Consider the following 27288-nt stretch of genomic DNA (forward strand, 5'->3'; position numbering starts at 1 on the left):
CCAGGTTGTCATAAAGAGGAATGTGGAGAAAGAATTTATCAGAATGCCAAGGCTTGGAAGGAAGCTAGCGAATCAAGACTGAGCCACTGAGTTTACCCCTGCTGCCCAAGTGAGTAAAGAGGGCTATCTACTACTTTAAGAGTCCTGGTGGAGAGCATTACCTTTTGTGCTGTTCTGGGAATGTCCCTGTTTATTTATTTGTGACTGATGCCAGGCCTCGAAGGGAATTGGGGTTGTTGCTTGATTACCAGAAGTCAGAATTGATTTGATGGCACATAATTATTATTTCTTAAAAATTAGATTGTCCCCTGAATTTTGAAATATCATTTCCCTGACAGCAGGATTCAGTTTAAAGCCCACCTGACCAGGTTTGCAAACTCCTAGAATACACGCTCTTCACAACAACATGAGGTGCAAACTTTTCCAGTCAGAAATCCTTAATGGGAGCACAGGTCATAGTCTAAGAAGCCAAACCTTTCCCAATGACATGATCTGCACAAATTGTTGTCCATTTGCAGCATTCTTGTCTCTGTTTCTGGGCCATGACCTTGAACAGGAAGGACTAAGGAAAAAAAGCACCTGTGTCCCAAGGTCATTCATCTACCTGCTGAGAGCCTCTTAAAAACTTGGAGCATTGTGCAAGCTGTTGTCTGGCAGGACCTTATTCACCCACATTGATCAGAAGAAAGAGATAACAGTCTGTGGGTGTGATGGCTCTTGACCAAGCTGTGTGTGTCATGACCTGGATCTTCACACCAGTGAAACAGAATGCCTCTTGTGATATCCTGTCAGGTTCACAAAGTGCTTGTGTCCTCCTTTGTAGTCACCTACCATAACCTCATGCCTTTTTCTTCTTTGAGAAGTGGCTAGAATCCTTCCATCCGCAGAACTAGCTTTGCCACCTCAGGCTTGCTGAAACCTCAGCTGCTATCCTTCTTCCACTAGGCCTGAATCCAGTGGCTGCTGCTGTTGCTCTAATAGCCCAGAATCACTGGCCAAGGAGAGGGCCTGAAATAGATTGTGTAACTCCACGGACAAGTGTGCTTCCTGGTTGTCCTGCTTTTTTGTGTCACATTCTTCAAAGTTCTCACCTCCTGCACTTGGTAATCTTTTTCTTCTTCAGAGGTATACCTCTAAGTTGAGGGGCTGTTCTACTGTTTCCAGAAACCATCTTTCCCAATGAGACAAAGCATAGATAGGCAGAGCTGAAGTTCCTGTCTCTTCAGAAAGGCAGCCAGTTGCAATTCCTACAGTTGTGGCTTTCCGCATTTTCAGCCAGGTTGGCAAACAGGGCACAGCTGCAAAGACTTTCTCACTATCCACATCTGCCTTTAGCTCCTTACGACATATATATCTGCTGACCTCCCCTTCAACTCTCCCACTGCATGGCCTTGTAAAATGCATCTTGTTATTCACACTGGCCATAAGCCCTGTTTGTGAGCCTTCTTGATGAGCAAAATTACACACTTCATTCACTCTGATACTAACAAAAATCTGTATGCACTAAAATGTAGCAAAATTCAGTTTCTCAAGATATGAGAATACAGTATGTGAGCCAAAATACGAAACCTGGAAGAGTGAAACTCCTGTTTACAAGAGCAGCAGCAATAACAACAATGGCAAAAAGCAGTTTGATGTCAGTATGAGATATTAACACAAGAGCCTTTTCTGGTCTTATGAAGGTCATCTAGTTAGATGATAAGGAGAAACTGGGTATTATCAACTTCTAGCAGCATCTCACTCGAAAGCACTAGATGATTTCATGGAGGAGGTTTAAGTGGGAGGCAAGATGGGAAGAAGCTTCTGAACCACAACCATGTCTCAAACCCTGGATGCAGATGATCAATCTATTTTAAGAAAGCCTGGAGTTCTGCAGAAACTCAGTGTTGAAGCTCTTTGCCCACAAAAGAGAAAATAGTGATTGGCCAACGGTCCTTGGGATCCAGCTGATTTATTAAAGGCCCACATGACTTGGTCTTCACAGACCTCATGCCTGTGGGTGTTGACATATCAACACATATCGAGAAAACTTTGACCAGATGCCAGGCTTTCTCCGCAGTGGTGCCTTCTCCTTCCTGCAGGAGCTACATTCCCTTTGTGCCTTCAAAATGTTATTAAAAACAGATCTTTTTAGAGAGGCTTTTGTAGAGGCTCTCCCTAACTAATAAGAACAATGGAAGAAAGAGTGGAACTTCGTATTTGTTGTCCCAAAACTGATACTAGCCACCTGCCCAATCCTATTTCTTTGTGATTGGTGATTGTTTTATAACAATTTTATGTTTCTTTATACCTTTATTGTACGCTACCCAGAGTAGTGATTGCTAGATGCACAGTATATAAATCAAAGAAAGAAAGACTTACTACTCACTGCACTCATGCAGTCAAGATTATTCCCTTGCAAAAGGAGACAAGGGTGCTTACAAGGTGGCCACTGAGATTAGGCAGTTGTTTCTGACCAAAAGGTCCAATCTCAGCTGCACCAGCAAGTTTTATCCCATTCTGCACAACTTACATTTAGTTGGAGTATATAACAGTATATTTTTACAGGAATTTGATATTTAGAGTGTAACTGTACAGTGGTGCCTCGCAAGACGAGTGCTTCGTTTAACGAAGAAATAGCATAACAAAGTTTTTGCAATCGCAAAAGCGATCTCAAAATGATGTTTCCTATGGGATTTTTTCGCTTTGCGATGATCGGTTACCTGCTTCACTAACCGATTATCGCAAAATGAAGATTTTCGCACAGCTGACGGTGGTTTCAAAATGGCCGGCGGGTTAAAAAAAAAAGGCCACCTGCTGTTTTCTGGGACGAATTCCTGGCTGCACAGGCAGCAAAAATGGCCGCGCTATGAAGGACCTTCACTGGACAGTGAGTTTCAAGCCCATAGGAACGCATTAATCGGGTTTTAATGCGTTTCTATGAGCTTTTTAAAATCGCTTTATGATGTTTTCGTTCTACAGCGATTTTGCTGGAACGAATTAACATCGTAATGCGAGGCACCACTGTACATGTATGTACAGAGATTCTGATTTTATTTTTCCTTTTAAATCATATTATCTTTTTCTACAAGAAAATAATACTTATTCTCAAGTTGTTTAACATCAGAGCAGCACAAGCCCACTCCACTCCACTCCTGTGTGGTCAAGATAGGGCTACATTTTAAACCAGGGAGTCTCAAACAATGGCATATGGGTCATCTAGTGAGACACACAAGTAGTCTAGGTTAGATAAAAGTTTCCTGTGAACTTTAATCCCAATAACACTATGCAGTTTTCTTATTTATTATCTTTTTGTTTGGCAATTACCACAGCAGCGAATGTATCAGTATTATAGCAATGTTCAACTACTAATGAACTTTGTTGTTATTTCTATCTTTTCCTCTCCCTCTCTGTATTCCCAGTTATACTACTGCAAGTTTTATGCCAATAAAACTTATTGTAAGAGATATGGTTACTATTATATCTCTTTAAAATGACCATTATTTTTCTTCCTGGGAAAATGCTTGTTGTTTTCTAACATAATGGAAATTCTTTGACAGCGTTACAGTATTGTTGGGATATATAATCAATTGTTTCTGTTTGTTTTTTGTTTGTTTGTTTGTTTAAACATTTTTAGCCTGCCCTATATCACAATATCTCAGAATGGGCTTCAAAGTTATATAAAGAAATTTTGAAATATAAGATATTTTTAAAACAATTTTAAAATAACACAAAATTCACACATTAAAAACATTAAAACCATTGCACTAAATCCTATGTAGGTCATGATCCTACCACCTCAAAGGCTGTAATAAATAAGTACATCTTGATGGTGCAAAAATGGTGCCAATGTCAGTGCCAATTGAGCCTCAAAGGGGAGGACATACCTCAGATGAGATGCTAGGACAAAAAAAATCCATTTCTTGTGTCTCCACAAAATCAGCTGTTTTCAGTGGTGGGACACAGAGGAGGGCTTCCCCAGCAGATTTTAGTAATAGTGAGAGATGCTTCTTCAAATATCCATGTCCCAAACCATTTATAGCTTTGTAAGTCATTGTCAACACCTTGAACTCAGACCAGCCAGTGCAAATCCTTCAGAACTGTTGACATCTGAAGGATATTCCTGTTAACAATCCAGCTGTTGCATACTGCACCTGCTGTAGCATCCATGTCATTTTCAAGGCCAGCCTAGTGCATTGCTATAGTCTGGCCAGGAAGTTACCAGCATGCACCACTGTGGCTGAGCTGTTCCTGTCTAGAAATGGTAATAGCTGGCAGATGAGTCAAAGCTGACCACAAGCACTCCAAGCCACTGAGCTCACATGAGCCTCCAGTGACTAAGATGAATGTAGGTAGATCCCAAACTATGCACTTGCTCCTTCAGGGGAGTATGACTCCATCAGGAACAGGTCTCCTACCCATCTCCCAGACGTGGCAACCACTGAGCCACTGAGCCTCCATCTTGTCAGGAAATGCGATGTGTAGAGTGGTGTGTTTTTTTCTTCCCAAAAATGAACAGTTAGCAAATGTTTTTATTAGTATAGGACAGCAAGAATGAGCAGCATGTGGCTTAAGGGCCACTTGCCATCTCCAGAGTCCCAAATGTGTCTCTCCATTACCCCAGGAACCCCCAGCACACACTCACCTAAAATTAGAAAGAAATTGAAAATCATGTTTAAGAAGTCTCCATATGCTGTTTAGGGACTGTGGAGGGGGGGTGTTTGCCATGTTTTGAAGGCTCTAGTACCCTGCTCTCAAAATGCCCATTAGTCTTGGGATGGAGGGGCTCTAGAGGACATAAAGAGGCTTACGCTGTTAATATATGTTTATTTTTATCACTTGTGTATTGTTAGCCGCCTAGAGTGGTCCTGAGCTGACTAGATAGGCCGGATATAAATTAAATAAATAATAAATAAAATAAATAAATTCTGACAGTTAAAACCACACACACTTTTTCTAATAAAAGATGATGAAAGCAGGGATTGGAAAAACAGATGCTCCCAAGTTCCAGCTCTAATTTTATTTGCATTTATTTGAGAAATTTTTAATGCCACCTATCTCTCCTAGTGACGGCCCAAGCCAGCATATAAAATTTTAAAATCAACAATTAAGTAAAACAAATAGATTAAAATTTAAAACTATGGTACACAAATGTTTACAAACACAATTTATTACTTTTTTTTAACATATAAAAATGCAAAAATTAATTGGCAGACTTTGAATTGGGAAGATGGTGGAGATGGTAATATGAACAGAAAAATTTGTTGTGCATTTGTTCTGTAATCACCGAGGTAAGGGCACAACCAAAGAGGCATTTGTCCTGCTCCTCACTGACCAATATATTTTTCCAGTGATCAGATGACAGGGTAGATGCAATATTTTTTTCATGAGTATCAGAAACATTTTGTTCAGTCCTCAGTGCTCCTTTGTTGTTGTTGTTGTTATTGCTGTGTTTCCTGGTTATTTTTATTATTTAATTATATTGTATGAATGGTATTTTTTATACTTCCAGAATATTGCTGATTGTGTCTTGAGAACACAGATTAGAATGTATGCAGTCAAGTCTGGTGTCGTCTCTTCCTTCCCACCAGTTCGCATTGCCATTAATATAACAATACATTTCATTTCATTTCATTTCATTTCATTTCATTTCCTTCCTTCCTTCCTTCCTTCCTTCCTTCCTTCCTTCCTTCCTTCCTTCCTTCCTTCCTTCAATCAACACCAATTAGTAGTGTGATCTGCAGTTTTTCAAATGAGGTTTCCATAGGTGAGATCACTGTAGCCATCTGGATGACAAACAAATTTGAAGGAGTCGGCAAGGGAGGTAGAAACCTGTGTTTGACAGGTGCTAACAAGGTGTTAATTGGCAATTTAACCTTTTTAAAACATAGTTTTGCAAAGTGCCTTAGTGATACTCTGTTCCAGCACTGACTTCAAGCTTTTGTTAAATAAAGAAACAAGGGACACTCATTCAGGGGAACTGACAGATGATGACACTAGGCAGAAAACAGACAAAAGCAATGTCAGTTAGTTGAAGCAAATTTAAACCTCTGCCAGCTGAACAACAACAAAGACTATGTAATCACCGAGTTTTATTCAAATTCATTTCTGCTCCGTCTGATACAAGTTGTGGTGTCAATGGCCAATGTAGTTATCCTCTTAGAATGTTTATAAGAACTGCCATGTATTCAGAATTGTCTTGATGATAGGAAGGGTCTTCCTTGGGTCTTATGTATAGTTCCCTTTTTTGGCCAGAGCTGGGTAGTACTAACACTAACATTTAGAGAAGCTAATGTTTTTGACAACAGTCTCAGAATTTCTCAGCCGGGTATTTGATTACTATGCCAAAAAAGTAACGTTTCTAAGCTCTGATTAGCATTTAGTGTGCAACCCTTAACCTTTATCAATGTGACATTCCTGTGATACTTTGGACTATGATTCTTACCATCGCCATGCAGTATGGCCAGCAGTCAATCACGTGGACATTGCAGTCAAAGGCATTTGTTGGGTACCGGGGGAGAAAGAAAGCTCACAGTGAGCTCAAGCCTTTTCAATTATTCAAAAACATTTGACTTCTGTTGTCTGCCTATTATTTGGAGGTTGTATTTTATGTAATAGAGAAGGGACCTAAAGGGCTTTAAGACCTAAGGAGACCTAACCTGAAGTATATGCTGCACCTATTAATTATAATCCAATGCCTCTAACTATTATATAGGATTGGAGGATATGTTGCTATTGCAACTGCAGACAGGATCTCACTTTGTTTCTACACTGTAATTTCATCTGTCCTTCACAGTATCTTCATTTTTGTATTACATCAATTGCCTTTAGAAACAAATGAGATTCTTTTTAAAAAATCACAAATTGAGACTTATTAAGTTCATTGAGGCGTTTATGAGATGCTTTGTTATTCTGTCCCATTCACACACTGCCTGGGGCAGAGGTGATCAGTGGTGGCTGTGTAGTACCATGATCTTTCAGGCTAGTGCAGTGTTCTTTACAAGGAGATACAGTACATGAAGCATTAGCCACCCAGCTGCTGCCTGAGCCTGCAGGCCTTGCGTTTGAGCTGTTGCCTTGGCCAGCTACATTAAGGCCCATTGTGTTGTTTGTTAGAGAAGGGAGGCTATAAGGCTGCCAGGAGAGCACATGTTTTATCTAGGCAGTGCTTTCTCCCTGTTATGTGGCCTAACTGCAGTCTTGCCTGATTTCCTTATGCATAATACTTTTTTCTACATCCTTTCCTTTCAATAGGATGACCAAGAATCCTTCCAACTCATAATTCCTTGCCTAGAACCCCATGTACATAAATTGCATAATGCACTTGTTAGTGTCTTGTGCATCAACATGGCTGAGTACTTCAAGTCAATGCTAGATCCATATTTTCTTATAACAGTTTAAGTGCCTCCTAAAATTTGGCAGAGTGGCCCCAAATGATATATAAGGTTAGACTTGTGATTTTCAATGTGCCATCACTACCATGGCCTAAGAATAAATTGGTCTTCAAGTCAATGATCCACTCTGATATGTTCCTGCGTGACAGAGTTATTGCTAAGTGGGAATGACTGGATCATTTTTTTCCTGGTCTGTATCACCTTCATACGTGTTTACCCATAATTCATATTAATCCCATTTTGACATAATTCTGGTTAAAAGAATTACGGTTTTTAAAAAAAGTTTTCAGACTACATATTTAGATGCATAGTTAAATGTGTATACGATCTCTCAAAATGCATATGCTCATGCATATATATCTCTCAAAATACATATTTATGGATATTTGAATCAAATCACTGAATACAATGGAGACCTATGAGTAGCAGGGATGTGGTGGCGCTGCGGGTTAAACTGCTGAAGCCTCTGTGCTGCAGCGTCAGAAGACCCGCAATCGTAAGATCGAATCCACGCAATGCAATGATCCCCCATCGCTTGTTCCAACTACCGCCAACCTAGCGGTTCGAAAGCATGCAAAATGCAAAAATGCGAGTGGATAAATAGGTACCACCTCAGTGGGAAGGTAAATGGTGTTCCGTGTCTAGTGGCCATGGAGGATTGTCTGCGGACAAACGCTAGCTCTATGGGTTGGAATTTCTGCATCCACCATATATTCAGACCGATGTGAATAACACTTTTGAGGGAGAAAATATAGAAGAAATCCATTTTGCCTTCCAGCCTAATAAACACTTCTGTTTTAACAATAAGCCTGTTCTAAATTATGGCAGTTGAACTAACAGAGGGAGTCAACAGCTTTCCTCAGACTGAGGGTTTAAAAATCCTGAGGCCAGTAGTAACTGTTTCTCCTCCCTTTTCCAAGATGCTTGCCTTATATTGTACCACAGTTTGCACCACTTTCTCCTGCCTCAGTGAGAAATTATTAACATCTATTGTATGTTTCTCTTTGTATTTGTGTTTAACTCTTTAGGTACTGATTTATTTATTATTATGTATCTTTGGTGTTCTGGAATGGGTGGGACACAGAGCAGCTCACAGATGTATGAGTTCTTCTGAACAGAACTGTGTGTAAAGATGTTGTCACACTCATAAAGGTGAGTATGTGACAAGTCTAAAGATGTTAATGAGCCTGGTTTAAAAGTGTAGCCTGAATTACATAAGAGAAATGTAACTCTTCATTATAATGGGTCTATCCAAAAGTGTGGTTGCATCAGCAGAATTAACTGTTTGTGGTACATAAAATTTCTCCTTTATCTTGCAGCCATGTATCTACCTCTCAAAGCTATACAGGTAGAGTACTATAGGAAGAAGCAATGGTAGGAAAACTTTGCTTGGGAGTAAGGGATGGGAGTAAGAAATAACTGGGCTATGAGTAAGAGATTTGAATTAGAAAGAGTGGGGGAGCTGAAGAGGCTGGAGCGACTGTTGGCACTTAAACTGCTAAGGCCCTTGTTAATTTGACCTAGGTATAATTCCTATTTGTTTGTGTTGGAGGGGTGAATCCACAGAGTGAATTCATGTGTATGCAGCTGAATTGATATTTTATTCTAGGGTTTTGAAGATTCTGCATGTGGGGCTGATTCTTTGTGCAATGGATGCCCAATCCACCTGAGGAAGATATCTTTGGTTTTTTTGTCTGAATTTTAATTTTTTTAAAAAGACACTTGAACTTTGCAATTCAACAAGCACCTTCTGTATTTGTGCTGCTGCCTAGGATCTGTAAGCAAATTGTAGCATTTTCTTGTTATAATTGCACAAATTGTAGAATTTTGTTATATTTGCTCATGTTATCTGTTACATAACTCTAAATAAAAAGAGAGTCATTTTGTGAAATTGTGTTTGCAGGTTCATCAATAGATATACAGTATAAGTAAACAAATAGCCCTTTGGAACTTAAAAGTGTTACATCAAGAGATACAGAAATTCACAGTGTGTTCTATATCTAGAAACAAGGAAAAATTCTAATATGAAAAACCATTTTTCAGAGAAATCTACTGGTGGGAGCAGAAGAATAAAAACTAAGAATAGAAACTGTATAGTTTTTGTATGCAATTGATTTCAGCTGAACATGTTTTAAATAAACATGCTTACCCAAGGGGAATATTCAGTAATACAAAGAGAATTATCTATTTCCCACTTAGAAACTGTTCCCCTCCCCCCCTTTACCTATGCTTTAAGCCAGTCTTCCACTGCAAGGCTCTGGTCTAATGACTTTAGGTATTTTGCACATTTCATTTACAGGAAAATTGGTAGCATATGAGGGGAAAAACTTGTTCCTCCCATATTAGCAAGTGTCATGTGCGAGATATCCCTGGATACAAAGTCTTGCGAGGGGGGGCAGGATCAAGACCACAAACAGACAAGAGGGGTAAAATATTTGCTGCCAACGTTGCATTTGACTATTTATTTATTTATTTATTTATTGGACTTATATACCGCCCCATAGCGCTACAAGCACTCTCCGAGCGGTTTACAATTTTTAATTATACAGGCTACACATTGCCCCCCCAGCAAGCTGGGTACTCATTTTACCGACCTCGGAAGGATGGAAGGCTGAGTCAACCTTGAGCCGGCTACCTGGGATTTGAACCCCAGGTCGTGAGCACAGTTTTAGCTGCAGTACAGCGTTTTAACCACTGTGCCACGAGGCCAACTACCAACTCCCACAAATTTAGTGGTAAAATCCTTAAAAAGTAGACCTTTTTAAAACTTCTTTTTAAAAGGAACAACCACAGCATTATATTATATAGGCTTTGATCCAGCACTAATATTTCAAAATCCAGAGTAGCACTTGCTGAGCATGATAACGATGTTCCTTTTAACATTTCGTTTCCTGTGAATAGGGGAGGGTGAACATAGCAGTCCTAGACTGAGGCAATAAGGAAATTAAAAGACAAGTAAAGGCACATCAAATAAAGTTGCCTGAAATTACTGAAGAGTGACAAGTGTCCCCACCTCCCCACCCCTTTTGTGTAAACTGGGCAGAATAATCATTGCCATCCATTGTCAGAAAGAGCTTTTACAGCAAACTTTCCTCCTTATTCAAACAGCACAGATCGGAGAAGAAGGTCTACTGAATGTCAATAGTCCAATCGCTGCTTATGACTGACACACAGCCACGTTCCACATAGCAGTTGGTACAGCAGCGTATGCACTAGATGGATGTGGGTGGTGGAGGAGATGGAGACAGATTGGCTAAAGCAATACCAATCAAGTATCTGTCTATACCTCTGATTCCAACCATAGTGTAATTCTATATCTGTAGCATAGGGGCATAACAAATCTCTGTAACCAAGTTGACATACTGGACAGAGCTGCTGCAAGAGAGTGAAAATGGCTAATCACATTGTACTCTCTAACCACAGGACTCCCATCACATTTCCAGGTGCTCCTAGGCACCTCTTGGTAGTTTTTCTCTGTCATGTACACTGACACAGTACACATTTCTTAACTTCATAGCACATCCTCCATGCATTGTATAATGTGACAAGATGTGTGGCCCCTTTAATAACGTTTTACTTTACATTCATATTTGGACCACACTGATGCACATTTGGATGGTAGTATTCATGTAAGGACAGTGCAAATATTATTAAGATAGCAACCAGACAAATCTGGCCATGGAGGCAGAGAATGGGATATAAATCTCCAGTATACCATTTCTGTATTACACCCAGTTCACAGATTCCTGTGCTAATCATGTTACTCATTACAACCATTCACACTTGTTGAAATATATCCCTGACAATTGCTTTATATTTGGGTGAGAAATGATTAACTGATGTCAGCTTCTGGGATTTTCCTTTGTGTGGTGTCACTTAGTGAATGGTAGTGAACACAAGAGGGTATCCTATAGACCAGCGGTCCCCAATCATTTGGAGCCCGCGAACTGGCTGAGCCTCTGAGGAAGTCGAGGCCCCCCATGCTTGTGTGGGTGCTCACGGGCTCTTGGGCGCATGCACGAAGCAGTGGGGGAGCGCACACCCTCCCACCAGCGCCAGCACTCCCTACCCCTTCACGTATGCACAGGAACACCTGCATGCCCAACTTCCCGCGCGCCCTGCCATCCCTTCACTCAGGTGCTCAGGGCCTCAGGCACATGTGTGAAGGGGTGGGGAGCGCTCATGCTGGTGCTAGCATGTGTGCACATGCGCAAAGTAGCTGTGGGGAAGGGAATGCGTGTGGGGGGGCGGGAGGTCTTTCTCTGCGGACCGGTCCAACTCAGGCCACGGACTGGCACCGGGCTGCAGACCGGGGGTTGACGACCTCTGCTATAGGCCTTATTGATCACTGCCATTGGTGTTTTCAGTATTCACAGGCTGCCCTATTCACAGACTGCCCTTTGCCACATAAAGTTTGGCATCCTTTTTCCTGCTGGCAGATGTGGGTACAATATTATGCAGCAATATTGGGCCATTTACTGGCCTTTTGAATTGTGGGTACAGAAGCACATTATGCCACATTCATAAACCAGAAGTTATTCTGAAGAACTGAATCTTAAATAAGTTGAGCTACATCCCAGAAAGGTGTTCCATTTATTTAAGATTCATTTTTGTTTTTTAAATTTTATTAATTTTATGTACAGAAACAATAACAAACGGGGGAAGGGAAGATCTAAGAAATATCTAAATATGCAGTGCTTCTCCTCAATGGGACCATCTGGGAATAGCAACTATCAACCCTTATGGAGCCCGATTTCTCTTCCAGAATTGTATTGACTCTTGTGAAGGACTTTCCCCTTTATTAACACAGAATTGATGGATTCTCTCCATATATCTATATATTTATTGTTGTCTGTTACTCCTCTCTTAACTTTTATATTATCTGTAAGCTTATCATTAATCACTATATCCAAAACTTCGCTATACCAATCACTGAATTGGAAATTATAATGTATGCTGTTTTCTAATTCCAGGCAGTAATCAATCTTGCTGCTGTTAACAAGTTGGAATGTAATTCTATATTTGTCCAATTACTTTCCTCTTTTTCAAATATTGTTAAAACATAATTGATTTAATCGTAATGTGAACAACGGATGGCCACCCTGCTCTGAATCAGCATGAATCAGATTGAGCCTCGTGGCGCAGTGGTTAAAATGCTGTACTGCAAGCTAAAACTGTGCTCACGACCTGGGGTTCAAATCCCAGGTAGCCGGCTCAAGGTTGACTCAGCCTTCCATCCTTCCGAGGTCGGTAAAATGAGTACCCAGCTTGCTGGGGGGGCAATGTGTAGCCTGTATAATTAAAAATTGTAAACCGCCCGGAGAGTGCTTGTAGCGCTATGGGGCAGTATATAAGTCCAATAAATAAATAAATAATAAATAAATGTGTACCCTTGAAGATGCCCAATAGCTTCACATTGTGTGATGTGACTCACAAAAGAAAGGAAAAAGGGGGGGAAAGAAATGAGGGAAAGGGAAATGCAAGGCTACAAGGAAGGCACAAAGGGGAAAGTGTTACACATTTCCTTTCACCACCATAACCTTACTGTTTCGTCCCCTGAGAGGACACAGTTTAGCTTGTAGGGGCTACAGTGTGAAAGTCATCACTGAATTCAACCTCAGTGCCAAATATAGGTTTCTCAGGGTGGGAGGACAAAAAACCATGGTGTGGGTTTTGGCATACCAAAAATGTGGGAAATGTTACATCAAGATATATTAAACCACTGGTTCTTAACCTTGGGTTACTTAGGAGTTTTGGACTGCGACTCCCAGAAGCCTTCACCACCAGCTGTCCGGACTGGGGTTTGTGGGAGTTGCAGTTCAAAAGCATCCGAGTAATAAAGGTTAAGAACCACTGCATTAAATGATGTAGTAGGCCTAAGGAACAAAAACAAATAATTTACATAAAATAGGAGTACTGCTGTTACAAACATCCAAAGTACAAGGATACCAAGCAAGATAAGGGAAGTATTATTGGATGTAAAAATAAAACCATTTCTTTCATACAGCTGACATAGTTTGCCTTGACATATAGTGTGGAAGACACAGACCCCTGTTAACGGTCGTCATACTGTATCGGGATAATTTTATCTGTATCAAAAGCTACCTATTCTGTATGCCTTTATTTATCTAATATTTATCATTTGCATTTTCCTGCAACTGGGCCTTAAAGTGGCTCATGGTTTCAAATAAACTCAGTACATTTCCAAATAATTACATAATAAAATGTGTGTTCCTCCATTCTCTCTCCCTCTTTCCTTTTCTTTTGCTGTAGTTCTGGGGCTCATCCAAATTAGGAATCATTTTTTTATCATGCACTTTCTACAGTAACTGCTGTAATTCAATAAAATACCTGTGCTGGGGCAGGATTACGTTTGCTCTTCCCCTGAAATGTATCATTTGATGTGGGGCAAACTGCAGATGTCCTACTGAAAGCATGTATGTGTTGGAAATGTAGAACAGGGGAAAAATAATTAAAGCAATGCATTTGAATCCATGACAGCAAATCGACATTTTGTGCCACAAAAAGTGATCAAACAATCTGCTACCGCTGGTCACCTGAATATAAGTTGAACTATCCTGAAGGTCATTTATTCTGAGATACGTTGGCATAAGGGTCCAGTGCATAGACCCCTGGCTGACTGCAAAAGTGTGGTAAGTCACAGGCTGAAATCCAGTAAATCCTAACTAGAGAAGGGCAACTGAATCAGTGGAACCTACGCAAGAGCTGTCTTAATCAAATCCCCACTGGTTCAACAGTAGCACTGAAAAAAGAAATATCACCCCAACATTACCAGGAGAAGTGTGTTTTAAATCATAGTCCAATGTTTTGCAGAATTGTTAAAAGAAAAAGAAACCAAAAATATTTGTTACTTTTAAAAAACAGAAAAGCAACTTGTTACTTTTCGCAACGGTCATGCCTCAATGTGGGATATTTTACTTCTCCATAGGCATGTTTTCTTGCAGAATATGTTTTGCAGAATCAACACAGAACCTGACCTATAATGAAGACATTCTGAGGGTGCTGTCACGTGAATAATTTTAAATAATACCGCAAAGTGTATCCACTCACCCTATACAGGCTAAAAGAGAGTTCTAATGCTTTGTGATAATGTTTTTAACAACTAAAGAAACAGGCTGGACTAAGTAACTAAGTAACTAAGTAACTAACTAACTAACTATATATATATATATATATAAAATTAAAATGCCTCACCAAATATACAGCATTTTGTGACTTGGTACTTTTTTTTTGTTCCATCCAATGTTTTTTGGTGATGTAGAGAAACAAAAGGGATTTGTCAATATGTTTGATCTAATGGTATGGGGAAGAGATTGAAATTCTCATGTGTACATGAAACTCTGACCCTGTCTCTAATCACAGCTCTAACCCTCAACACATTACGATTCTCACTGGTTGAAAACATTCCCCAAAACTCACTCACAACAAGCTATTTTCAGCTTCACACACAAATTGTAACTGAAAAACTAAGTGAAGAATTATTTTTTGTCTAGGAATGATAACTGTAATTCACTACTTTTTCACCAGTTATGGGTATTATCTCTCCCTCACACGGCAGAATTTTGTGCTGAAGGGAGAAGAGTCAGAGTTTTGAAGGGTAAGGAGCTGCTGGTGTCTTGTGTATGATCAGGTATGTTTTAACCAGCATGGCACCACAAGGAATCCACGTGTCACTTGATCGATCTAGAACATGTTGAAAAACAGCTCCCTTATCCACACTGCCATCCTTCCCACTTCACAGCATAAATTTCACATACTCTGACCCTGTCAACTTGATTGATTCCTGACATGCTGGACGATGACAATGACTTAGCTATAAATCGAATCTCTCTGGAATTTTGTTATCTTTACCTCCTCTTTATTTTGCCATGTCTTCTAGCAATCTCACTGGAATGTGTGTTCCTGTTAATGGTGGGGAAGCAATGCCAAAGTAGTTTCATTTTTATTCAGAGGTGACTGGTAGCCCTTCCTTTTCCTTGAAATTTCTTATAATGTCCCCACTTCATAATAAAAGACCATCTTGCATTCATTCTAGTATGTGATGTCACAAATCTGTGGGCTTAAAAAGGTGCAGTTGAGAGATGAGATACATATATTCCTGAAAATATTCAGGTGTTCATCTACAGAACTGATTTGAAAATTTGTGGAAAGACCAAAACTTTTCTTGATATTTTATTATTTAAAGACCTTTTTATCTAGGCAGGCCTCTGGCAATTAATAGACGTCTAACTGAGTTTTAACTGATATGCAGACCCTTCCTTTTTTGGTAAATTATTATTTTTAATTGTTTCTTAATAATATTATGAGTGGATTCCTGGTCGACAACTCTACATGCAGCAATTATTTTAGCAGGAGTGGCAAATTACCACTGATTAAATTCCTATGGCAATTTTGGGGTGCACATAACTTCATCACATTGTGTATAAGCTGTGTGCACCTTGAAATTACCTTCAATCAGGTGTGATTTGCCTTTAATCAGTAGTGACTTGCCACTGATTATATTACTCCCATTGCCTGTGTGGAGCCATACAACAAGTTTTCAACCACTGAGTTTAATTCTATTTTATCGGTAACTCTCTATTTAAAGTCTAATGTTGTTGTATTTTTAACTCATAATAAGCCATCTTGGATCTCAGTTCTGTGAGAAAGGCAGCATATAAGTTTTTAAGCCATTGTCATAGAACTAATATACTGTATGTGAAGATAGCAAAATAGTATCAGAGAAATTTCTGGCGTCTCCAAGCATTCATTAATCTTTTCACATTGGTGTTACATCTGAAGCAATGTATGTTGTTCTAAACTAGGATAAACATACTTTCAGATATTGATTACATAAAATAAAATACTTATTTTTATATTGAATTTCAATGTCATTGTGTTAATTATTCTGGTACTGAATTTTCAAACAGACAGAACTGTACATAAATCATTGCCCTCCCAACCCCGGAATAAAACGCGGGACAGTGATATGGGTTAAATATGGGCCACACTTTATTAATATACATTCATATTCAAAATTGCCATTCAGAAGGAGGGGGCCTGCTGTAGTGCGGAAACAGTTAAATGACGTGAGTATCTAAATACTCTTAGATCAATGAAAGGGCAAGTCCCCGCCCCCCCAGGCTCCAGCGATCTTAAGGATAGCAGGAACCTGGCTGGCCGCTAACAAACACCCCCAGACCTTGATCCCCCTTTATTCAAGGATTGTTAGTCTGGAAGTGGCCCAGCGCATCTTCCCGCCACAGGCACTGTAATCACACAATCCACAATGCCAGGCAGTCGGATGTACTGTTGGCCTACTTCAAATTACAGCGGGACCCACCGTAAATACCTGTTTTTTCCGCACTACCCAGCAGTGTGACCAAAGTTTTAATCCACCAAATTGCCACGACCCTCTTCTAGTGTGGGATAGGCAAAAATCTCCCCATCCACAGGCCAATCAGGATGAAGGCCAAAATTCCTATCTGGCCCCATACCAGCGACCAGAATAACTCACACTAGCAATAGTGGAGGGTGGGTGGGTGCCCGAAAAGAAGAGAGTGTTCCGGAGAGGAAAGCCTCTTTAAATACCCTGGCTTTCCCCTCCCCTCACATGAGACTAATCCGTCTCGCAATATTCCGGGTGGAAGGCAAGGCCAGCTTTGCTGTTCGAGGTCCAGGGACCCTCCAGCGGCTGGATCATTGTACCTTAGTTTGTAATATGTCAAAAGGACTTTATCTGAAATAATACACAAAGTATCTAGGCATTATTCAAAATTAGCAAAATATAGTAAATGGCAAAGTAAAAATATAAGCAAATTGTAAACTTTATCTCTTTGAAACTGTGCCCATTGGGTTTAAAAAAACCTACGGAACTATGTGTTAGATTCAGATTTAGTCACATATAGAACTGACTATTGAAGCAAATAGGATTTGTATAGGATTTAAATTATTTATGGCTGACCAAAGTCCCATTGATTTGAGTTGGTCTACTCCAGTGAAGTGAAAATACATTACAAATCACAACAGCTACTGTAAGATGACTTAAATTGAGCAGCAACAGAAAGGAACATACATGCATATGTCACTAATCTAGCAATAGTCTTTCTCATAGTTACTCCTCAAAACAAAATGTGTAGGGTACTTGTTTGAAAACCAGACGCTATTACATAGCTTCATTTTGAAGCCCCACTCCATGCCTGCCATGCCTTTGTGCCTTTATTAGGCAGCATTATTTAAGGACAAAGGTGGGAGGTGCTGAGTTATCTGCTCCCTTGCAGCAATTATTTTGCTGATGTTGCGCAAACAAACACCAACTAAACAGCATGAACACTTTTCAAAACCACAAAAAAGATTGCTTTATGTAGTAGCTTTCCTTCTACATCTGTCTTGGTGGAAGCTATCCCTTTGGCTATAGCAGCTCCTTGAAATACAACAGGTGCAGTGTGTCAACATGAAATATTTATTGAGTATTTTTTCTTTGAATCTGTTTTACAAAATGAAGTTGTTTTTTTCATTGTGACGTTTTGGTAACTTAAGCATACCATATTCATGGCATTCGGAAGAAAAATATAGCACTTTATGGTGGTGTATAAAATAAAACAGAAAGGACATTTAAACCATATTCTGGGATTAATTCTGATTACTGCTCTTATTGAATACGATGGTACTGAGAACAGGTTTAGAATTGATAATTACACCTTTCTTTTCAACACTACTAAGTCTTTAACCACTGTGGACTAAATCTGCAACTTTACAGTTTAGGGCAGACCTGAGCAAAGTGCGGCCCACATATGGCCTGCGAGCCACTCCTGTCCGGCCCGCCGGTCGTTGCTCCAGTCCGGTGTTCAAGCACTTGTTCAAGCCCAGAACAGAATGGATTTCTCTCACTGAACAAATTGAACATCAAAACCATTTATAGGTTTTTTTGGTCTAAAGTTGTTCAGTTGCTTATCTTTAACATACTGCAAAAAACCTCTTTGTGAAGATTAACAAGTTTAAAATAAAAACAATCATAACATCACTGTTTCATTTTATTTTTAAGTAAAGTTGGTTCGGCCCCTGAACACAGTTCAGATTTTTCATGTGGTTCCCCTGTAGAAATTAATTGCCCACCCCTGTTTTAGGGGAAAAATACAACTCACTGCTTTGTTGTGCATGGACATAACGGTTATTGCTCTGATCAATGAATGATATGTAGAGATGGGCAAGAAATGAACCATGAACCAAAAAAACCCCGACAAATCAGTTCGAGTCGTGGTTCATTTCATGACCCAGTTCGGGTGGTCAGGCAGTGGTTCTGTTGGGAGGCAGTTAAATTCCCCACCTGTTGGCGCGGCACTGGCGGAAATTATCCTTGACACCACCTGCCTTTTATGCCAGTTTTGAAGCACAAGGATAGATCTAGATTGCGAAGATTACTAGGGGTCAGGATGTTCCTCAGGTGATGATTCCCAGTATAGGAGTAGGGGCAGAGAAACCAAGCACATGACCTATTTGCTCCAAAAAGGTAAGTAGGGTCACTTAGTGCCATACAAACATGTGGTTAATTCCAGATGTTTTCATTGCTACCATCATTAAATTTTTAAAAATCAAAATAACTGAATTTTCTCCTCTGTTAGACCCACACTTGAATTGTATCACCTTGAGAAAGGCTGGACTTCATGACCTAGGATTAGCCAAGCTCTGGCTTAATTTCCTGTTGGAAAAGGAAATTGCCCCAATGCTTCCTGGGAACTAATTTCAATTACACACTGCCTTAGTTGCAATAAGGCACTGAATGTAGAGCAGAAACAGTGTGTTCACACTTCTGACACATAATGGAATTGGGACATTTGAAATAATCTATACAAGTGGTGCCTCGCATTATGACGTTAATTCGTTCCAGCGAAATTGCTGAAGAACGAAAACGTAATGCGAAATAAAAAGCCCATAGAAACTCATTAAAACCCAATTAATGTGTTCCTATGGGCTTGAAACTCACCATCCAGTGAAGATCCTCCATAGCGCGGCCATTTTCGCTGCCCATGCAGTGAGGAATCCATCCCAGAAAAGAGCAGGGAGCCTTTTATTTTACCCGGCGGCCATTTTGAAACTGCCGATCAGCTGGCCGAAAACCATCGTTTTGCGAGAATCGGTTCCTGAAGCAGGGAACCGATCATCACAAAGTGAAAAACCCCCCATTTAAAACATCGTAAAGCGATCGCTTTTGCGATCGCGAAAAGGTCATTGTGATGTGATTTCATCGTTAAACGGGGCGCTCGTCTTGTGAGGCACTGCTGTATTTCTTTTCTTGATCCAGTACCAAAATTCTCAAAAGCAACAAGGTTTGATTTGGAACATTAGACTTATCTTAGTAGCATTATGTATTTTAAACAAAAAAAAATATTATGTAATAGAATTTGGCTAGGAGGTGGTAAATCTCTTAACATAGCAGATAGGTGTGTTGAGTTTTTCTAAGTGCTTGTGAATGCCTCCTCAGCAATATATTTTTTAGAGTTCCTGGGGAGGAAAATGAGACCTCACTGAGAGATACATATGTTAGCTTTAATTTTCTAACTATAGTTACTTACACCATTTAATGAATTGTGTGACTCATAATGAAATGTTTCCAGCAACAAAAAATGTGTTTTTTATCACATGCCCCTTATAATAAGACGACTTAGTAAAATGAGGATTGATGGTATTTAATGAAAACATGTAAATCTGAGCATATAAATGAATAGAATTTACAAATAAAGCCGAAAGCCAAAAACATGGCTGGATATTCTTCTTCACAACTGTGGAGGAAGAATGAACTATGTCTACAAAGATGCATTAGTATAACTTGACCTTTTATTGAACCTGAAATAAGACTTTATTATGGAATCAATGGAAAAGTTGCAAAGACTTTGGTCAATATATTCTACAAGGAAAGAAAGTGACTGAAAGGAAGTATCTCTTCGCACAAAACCTAAGGCATATTCAGGGATTAAATAAATAAAAGGGCAAACCTGAACCCAGGAGCAGAGGGTTAGCCCTGCCTCTTCCACCCTAGCTCTCAGGTGTGGAGGGTTAAAACTGAGGAGAACTGTGTCTAACTTCTTGATTTCATGGAGACCGCTTTCCTAAATAGGACTCTATTTACATTATGAGATATGCTGCCACAAGAAGTGAGAGCTGCCAGTTTGGACAGCTTTAAAAAGGGAATTGACAAATGTATGGAGAATATGGATATGCCAGACTACTAGTTTATGAGGCATACATTTCCTCCAGTACTATACTGTCATTTGCTGAAGAGCATGAGCGGGGTGGTGGTGGCGGTTTTGCTGGTGCTGTTGCATTCATATCTTGTTTTCAATCTGTTCTTGGACAACAGGTGAACCACTGTGGGGACAGAAGGATGGTTTATGTAGGCCCTTTGTGTAACCTAGCAAGGCTCTTCTGAGGTCCTTGAGGTGCCATTTGTTATGTGTAATGGAATAGTGTTTTTTTAAAAAAAATGGGATTGTTGTCTTTTTTGTTTTTAATGAGTTTTTACTATTGTTTCTATTGGTTTTAATAATGTATTTTGAAAATTCTTTTTAAATGTGGTAATTTATTGTTTTAGTTTTTAATATTGTTTCTTTTTTAATCCTTTAAACTGCCTTTGGTCCTTTTACTATGTGAAAGCCGCACATACCTCAAAATCAGAAAAATAACTTTTTAATCAATGGCAATCTGCCAATGCCAAAGATATCAGACATCATACAAAACTGTGCAACAAGATAGTGGCCCATATCACATAAGAAATAAACCTCTCTCTCCCCAACCACTGAATCACAGCACAGCTAATAATACAACAACAAAAATAGAGCTCAACTAAACTCTTACTCAGAATCTCTTACCATCATGTCAAATTCCTTTTTATATCCATATCTATCTATCTATCTATCTATCTATCTATCTATCTATCTATCTATCTATCTATCTATCTATCTATCTATCTATCTATCTATCTATCTATCTGTCTGTCTGTCTGTCTGTCTGTCTGTCTGTCTGTCTGTCTGTCTTGCTGAAAGGCATGATAAATGTACTGATTGATCCTTTCGTTCTGTGTGTGCAGTAAAATGAAACTTAAATACTTTGAATCTAACCTTTATTGGTGTTCTTCAGCAAATTGTCTAGATGCAATTTACCTTCTACCATGGGTGCATCAAATGTCCTCATACTTCTGTCTATATCATTGAAATAGGTGAGTACGAATACAAATTCACATACATAGTACAGTATACTGAGGACACTTGGAATTATGTCCATGTGCATATTTACCTGATATTTTGATTCCTAGGAATAAAATGTAACATGTAATATGGCCCTCTGGCAAAGTGATTTAAAGTTAGGATGCTGTGTCTAATTATACAGTTGCTTATGCACTGTTATCAGGGTTTCAGCTGTAGGCCATAAAATTACAGAGTCTTATGTGCAAGATAGGAACCTTTGCTTCCTGTAGCTGATGATGCAGAGCTTTGATTTCACGCAAAATTCCGCTTTATAGGATTATGTTGCATGGTCTAGACAACTGAGGGGAGTGGACTCTCTTCAGCAACAGATATGCCCTCTCTCCTACCTAACAGAAAGGCAATGTTGAGCACTTGTTGGGCAGGAAAAAGGGCTCATTTTTGGTGCTCTCTTCTTTCTTCACTTGGTCCTGTCTCTCTAAGATGCTACAGCCTGTAATTTTATACAAAATTTTGGACAGGTCTGATGCAGCACGAGAAGCAAGCTTTGCAAACTGCACTTACAAGTCCTTGGATCCAGACACAATCACTTCCCTGTACCTTTGATTGTATTGAATGAATGAATGGGAGCCGTGCACATTTCCCACCCACAAGTAAACCTGTTACTCATAAATACGGCAATGAAATTCATTGGCTATAAATTTGGATTCTGTGTTCATAAATAAAACACCAATCGCCTATGGAGCTCACACTTTCCTTTCTCAGCATGTATCCTGCAGGAAGCAGGAACATTTGGTGATCTTCTGAAACATTAGGTTGGGGCAGAATTGATTATGAACGTTTCTACCAGCAGCATAAACCATCCCACTTCTAACAATTCTTAGGGAGTACTCTCAGAGAGGGAAGTGTTTGTGGACTGGAATTAAGCGATAGGCTGCCAGGGCAAAGAAAATAGGAAACACAGGGCTGGTTACTTTGACAGTATTGCTAGATGCAGAGGCACTCAAAATTACTGTGGTATGGCAAGGCAGGAACCGTTTGCTCAGCTGCCTCAGGAATGGGAATGAGTTCTTCCTTTTGGCCCAGTGGGACCAGTTCAGAATTAGGCAGTGCAAAGCAGGAAATGCATCAGTCAGCTTCCTAGCTTCAGGGTGGAGGGAGGACATGAGGAGTTATAAGTTACTTTCATGCCCTTGTCCCGCACCACAATTAGAGCTCTGTGCAATTTCAGGCATAAGACACGAACAGGGCTTGAATCCTTATCAAAAAGGATGGAGACAAGCAGGAATGGCACAAAAGTGGAGGAAGAATGCAGAAATGAAAAGCTGCTCTACATTACTGTACTGTAATATCTGATTGTAGAAATTAAACCATTTTTTAGAAATCAGCAATTTGCCATCAGTGGCAAGGAGAGGCAAAAAGTCTAATGCTTGTAACAAGAAGCATTTTTGTCACATTTATTTATTTATTTATTTATTTATTTATTTATTTATTTATTTATTTATTTATTTATTTATTTATTTATTTGATTTTTACCCCGCCCCTCTAGACAACGTCTACTCAACGTCTTCCTTCGTCTACATTTGAGAAGTTACAGTATGTTACCGGTGGTGCTAAAGAAGGAAAGTGCAGTGTGTATCTTTTCCTAGCTGGGAATAATCAGCTAGCCTACAAGACCCATCACCCCCTAGCAGGGAATGATTTTTTCGGAGTACCATTTGTTGGAGGAGGACAGAGTTGACACTAGCCAGCCTTTGGCCCCTTTTATTTTTTCTTTTATAAAAATATTTATTGAATGAACATGGAAACAGCAACAGTAATAAGAAAATAATAGTGCAGGTCTTTAGCTAGAAATACATAATTTGACAAAATTTCTTCAAACCATTGTAATCTGTATCAGATTAAAACATTGCACCAAAGATTGATATGGGAGGCTGGTGGAAAATAAGTCTTGTTCTTCTTATTAACATAAAAAGAAAAAGAAAAATATCTGTTAAAAAATAATCTTGGGAATGAAGTTGTTCAAATAATTTGAACTGGGGTGATTATTTTTCCATTAGGTCTATATGCCATATTCTGTTTCTTCATGCATGTGAAGATAAATTACAAGTTTTCTTCCTGATTGTGGCAATTTCCAAACTTTCTGCCATACAGGAAAAAAAAGCAACAGTTTCTGAAGCAACTGTTTGTTTATTGCCTGAAAATAAAGACAGAAGAGCTAGATCTGGGGACCTTCACGATTTTTTAAGTTAATTGATTCTATTTGTGTAAAAACTCTGGATCAGAACTACTGGATATTCCCATATTTCCTCCAACAGGATCAACAGATTTCTTTACTGATATAACTTAAAATGAACGGTGTAAAAATATCATTATCAGTTTAACAGAATGTTCCTTAACCTTGGAAGAGATTGTTTTGAGAGGAGCCTTGCTCCATTTTACATCAGATACGGTCATCCTCAAATCACTTTCCCAAATCATTTTGAGACCTACTGTACAGCCACTGTGGGATTCAATTAGTATTTCACATTGTTTTAAAGCCATTCCCCACTGGATATTTTCTGAAGCAAATAGCAATACTTCATATGCAGTTAAATTGTCTAGTGGCTTGTACTTTCACTGCTGGAAGGGAAGAAAAGTGAACAACCTGCAATATTTGAAACCAGGAGGGTTAGATAGTATTTGCTTGATTTAACAGTTGCTCCCTGACTTTTTGGGGGGTGGGTGGGCTTTCTTCTGGGCAAGTATTTTCCTTTGAGTAAGAAGGATGGGATCATGCTAGGCCCCAGGCTAGGCAGTAGCATGAACAGAATAAAGATGGAGTGCCTGCTAGATGCAGTGGACCTCAACCTTGGGCCTCCAGATGTTCTTGGACTACAACTCCCAGAAGTCTTAACCACCACCTCTGCTGGCCAGGATTTCTGTGAGTTGAAGTCCAAGAACATCTGGAGGCCCAAGGTTGAGGACCACTGTGCTAGAGGATTCTGCTTGAGAGTGAGAGTGATGCACCTAGCCACCGTCGTATTATGCACTGGCTGCCTGTGGGGACAGGTTTAGGGTTTTGATATTGTTCTCAAAATCCATCAATATAACACAAGACCCTGGTTACCTTAGAGAGAGCTGTTTCCTCTGCCTGATTGCTGTGATTTGTATCAAAGGCCTTCCTGTTTCTGCTATACACTACAGTTGTACATCTGGTGAAATCCAGCAAGAGTCCTGTCCCATTGGCATTTGATATTTTTCCAACAGAAGCTGCTGATTATGTTGTACAGCAGGGTTTTGTTTAATCCCAAAGTATTGTTGTGTTATAATGTTAAACACTGTATACTGCCTAGATCTCTTACATATGACGGTGGTATATAAATATTTTAAAACAATGAAAATTTCTCGAATCAGAAGTTGTATGCACTTTGAACACTTCTCTATTTTCTTACTTTGAAACTGTGATCCAATGCAGGATTTGATTTTTTTTTAATCTGCCTTGTACTGATCTCTCAATCCTTTATTGACTGGGAAGCCATCCAGTTCAATATGAGGCAGAACTGGGCTGCCACTCCCAGAGACCACAACCAGCATGGCCAGCTGGATCTTCTGGATGCTGCAATCCAAAAAAAAAAGCAACTCTTCTAGGATTCACATAGATACATAAAGATAGAATCTGAGCTGGATTTGAATAAGAAGCTAGACGCGAAAAGGAGCATATTACATTTCTTGTTAAAATCTGTGAGGAATGTACCTTACACATGTGAAGTCCTCGTAGAAAGATGATGATAACATTTATGAAAGCAATAGAAAACAATAATCCAGGTGAGGTCAGACCAAAGCACAATTTGCATCTGCAAATGCCCTCATGTGAGTGTCAAATGTGCATTCCATTGGATATTCTTTAAGACACAGGTAATTATAAATGGCAACGTAAGTTTCCCCCATGCCATGAACTTCCTTCAAATAAATTAAAATTATTTATTATCATTATGTATTACATAAATAATAGGACAACAACAGCTTGTAAATGGAAAGGGAGACAGGGGGTGATGGGGAGAAGTTGAAAGAGGAAGTTCAAAGAGGAAGTTGAAGTCTATCTGGACAGTAGACAGGACAGGTATAATAGCGGGACGCTCCCCCCAAATCCTCCAGGAATGGTCGAAAGGAAGCACGTGGAGCACCAGTCCCCCTCCTGCAGGGGTTCCCAATTTTTTTCCATCATGGCTGCCCAAGTGGTAGCAGTGGTGGAGCAGGGGGAATGGCAAGGGGTGCATGGCAGAATAGGAAGCAAAGAAGCATGAAGGAGCCAGAACAGCTGGAGCCAGAAGAGCAGCAGCAGCAGCAACATCTCCACTGGCTTGGCAAAAAACACACACAAAACTTCAGCATTCCTCCTGGCTAGTTTAGTGATGCCCCAGGGAGCCATAGGTTACCATGAGGGGCCAGCAAGGGTGATTTGCCAACAGGGCAATTTACCTACACATTTAAAAAAAGGGGGGGGGAAGAGAAAAGCAAAAAAAGAGGAAAGGGATATGTCCCACTTGAGGGCTGTAGATTAATGTACTGCGTCTAATTTACTCTTTAAAAGGTGGAACAGTTAAAAAGATATGAACTACTATCACAGGACATATGCCACATGACCAGCATACACATCTACACAGGAACCAGAAGACACAAGAAAGAAGGGAGACATTTCTCTAGTCTGACCACAGCCAGAATGAAAAATATTTCAAGCACTTTCCTTTCAGTGTCAGAGAACTTTGTCCAAACTCCTTAAAAGGAAAGGTGGAATAAAAATGAAAAAGGAAATGCATTATTTTGTGAAGCAGGGCTAAGATAAGCATAACAATACATCTTGGATTCATGAAGAACAGTAATGCCTACTTATTTATCTTCAAGACGGGAATTCATTCTTGCTTAGTCTTTTATTCCCTGTAACTTGGATAACCAACCCAATTTTACAGCAGAATTGCAAGTGTGTTACACTGACGCTATTGAATTCAATAGTGCTTGCATGTTAACTACCTCTATCTTATGGAGTGGCTCTACCATATCTTATGAGGGATTATTCTGTTTGTCATAAATCTCATCTTAGTCATGTTTAGTGAGAGGATAATGATGGTTGATTATACCTCAGACTACATACCATACTGACATCTGTAATTGTTTTTCCTCCTCTTCCCTGCTGATATTCTTAAAGGAAACATCCTGACATCTGGTGGATGTACCAATAAGTTCACCTATAAAAATGAAGTCAGCCAATTATTCTAGTAATTAATTGTATTCCTTTCACTTCATAGCAGAAGTCAGTACGACATCTACTTGAGAGTAACTCCCATTAACCCGCATCAGATTTACTTCTCTGTGGGATTATATTGTAGAGAGATAATGCTAAAGATGCACTAATGAATGGACAGAAAACAAAAGCAAATTTACAGTTTATTTTTTTTTTTTCAAAAAAGGCATTTATCACTAAGGCTAATTTTCACCAGAAGCCAAACTTAAAAAGAATCAAATATCAAATACACACTTATACAGTATGTCCCAAAGCTAATCACTATGATAAAGGAAAGAATAGATCCTCTGTGCACTGTAAGCTACTTGTGAGAGAATTTGGGCGAGCCACAATATAAAAAATACTTTTAATTGTTGCTCTCTTTTTTTTAGTTTTTAGATAGAACAAACGGACTGAAGCAAGGAGTTGGAGAGAGCCCTAAGATATCCAGAAGAAT

The 27288-nt window shown here is 39.5% G+C and overlaps 1 long non-coding RNA gene across 1 annotated transcript; it reads left to right on the forward strand.

The window, feature by feature from the left end:
* Window positions 1–27288, forward strand: LOC140705618 (uncharacterized). Its single transcript, XR_012085051.2, has 3 exons — window positions 1–109; window positions 21507–21585; window positions 27224–27288. It is a non-coding gene; the product is annotated as an uncharacterized LOC140705618 (long non-coding RNA).

This window comes from Pogona vitticeps, chromosome 3, assembly GCF_051106095.1.
Source record: "Pogona vitticeps strain Pit_001003342236 chromosome 3, PviZW2.1, whole genome shotgun sequence".
NCBI lineage: Eukaryota > Metazoa > Chordata > Lepidosauria > Squamata > Agamidae > Pogona > Pogona vitticeps.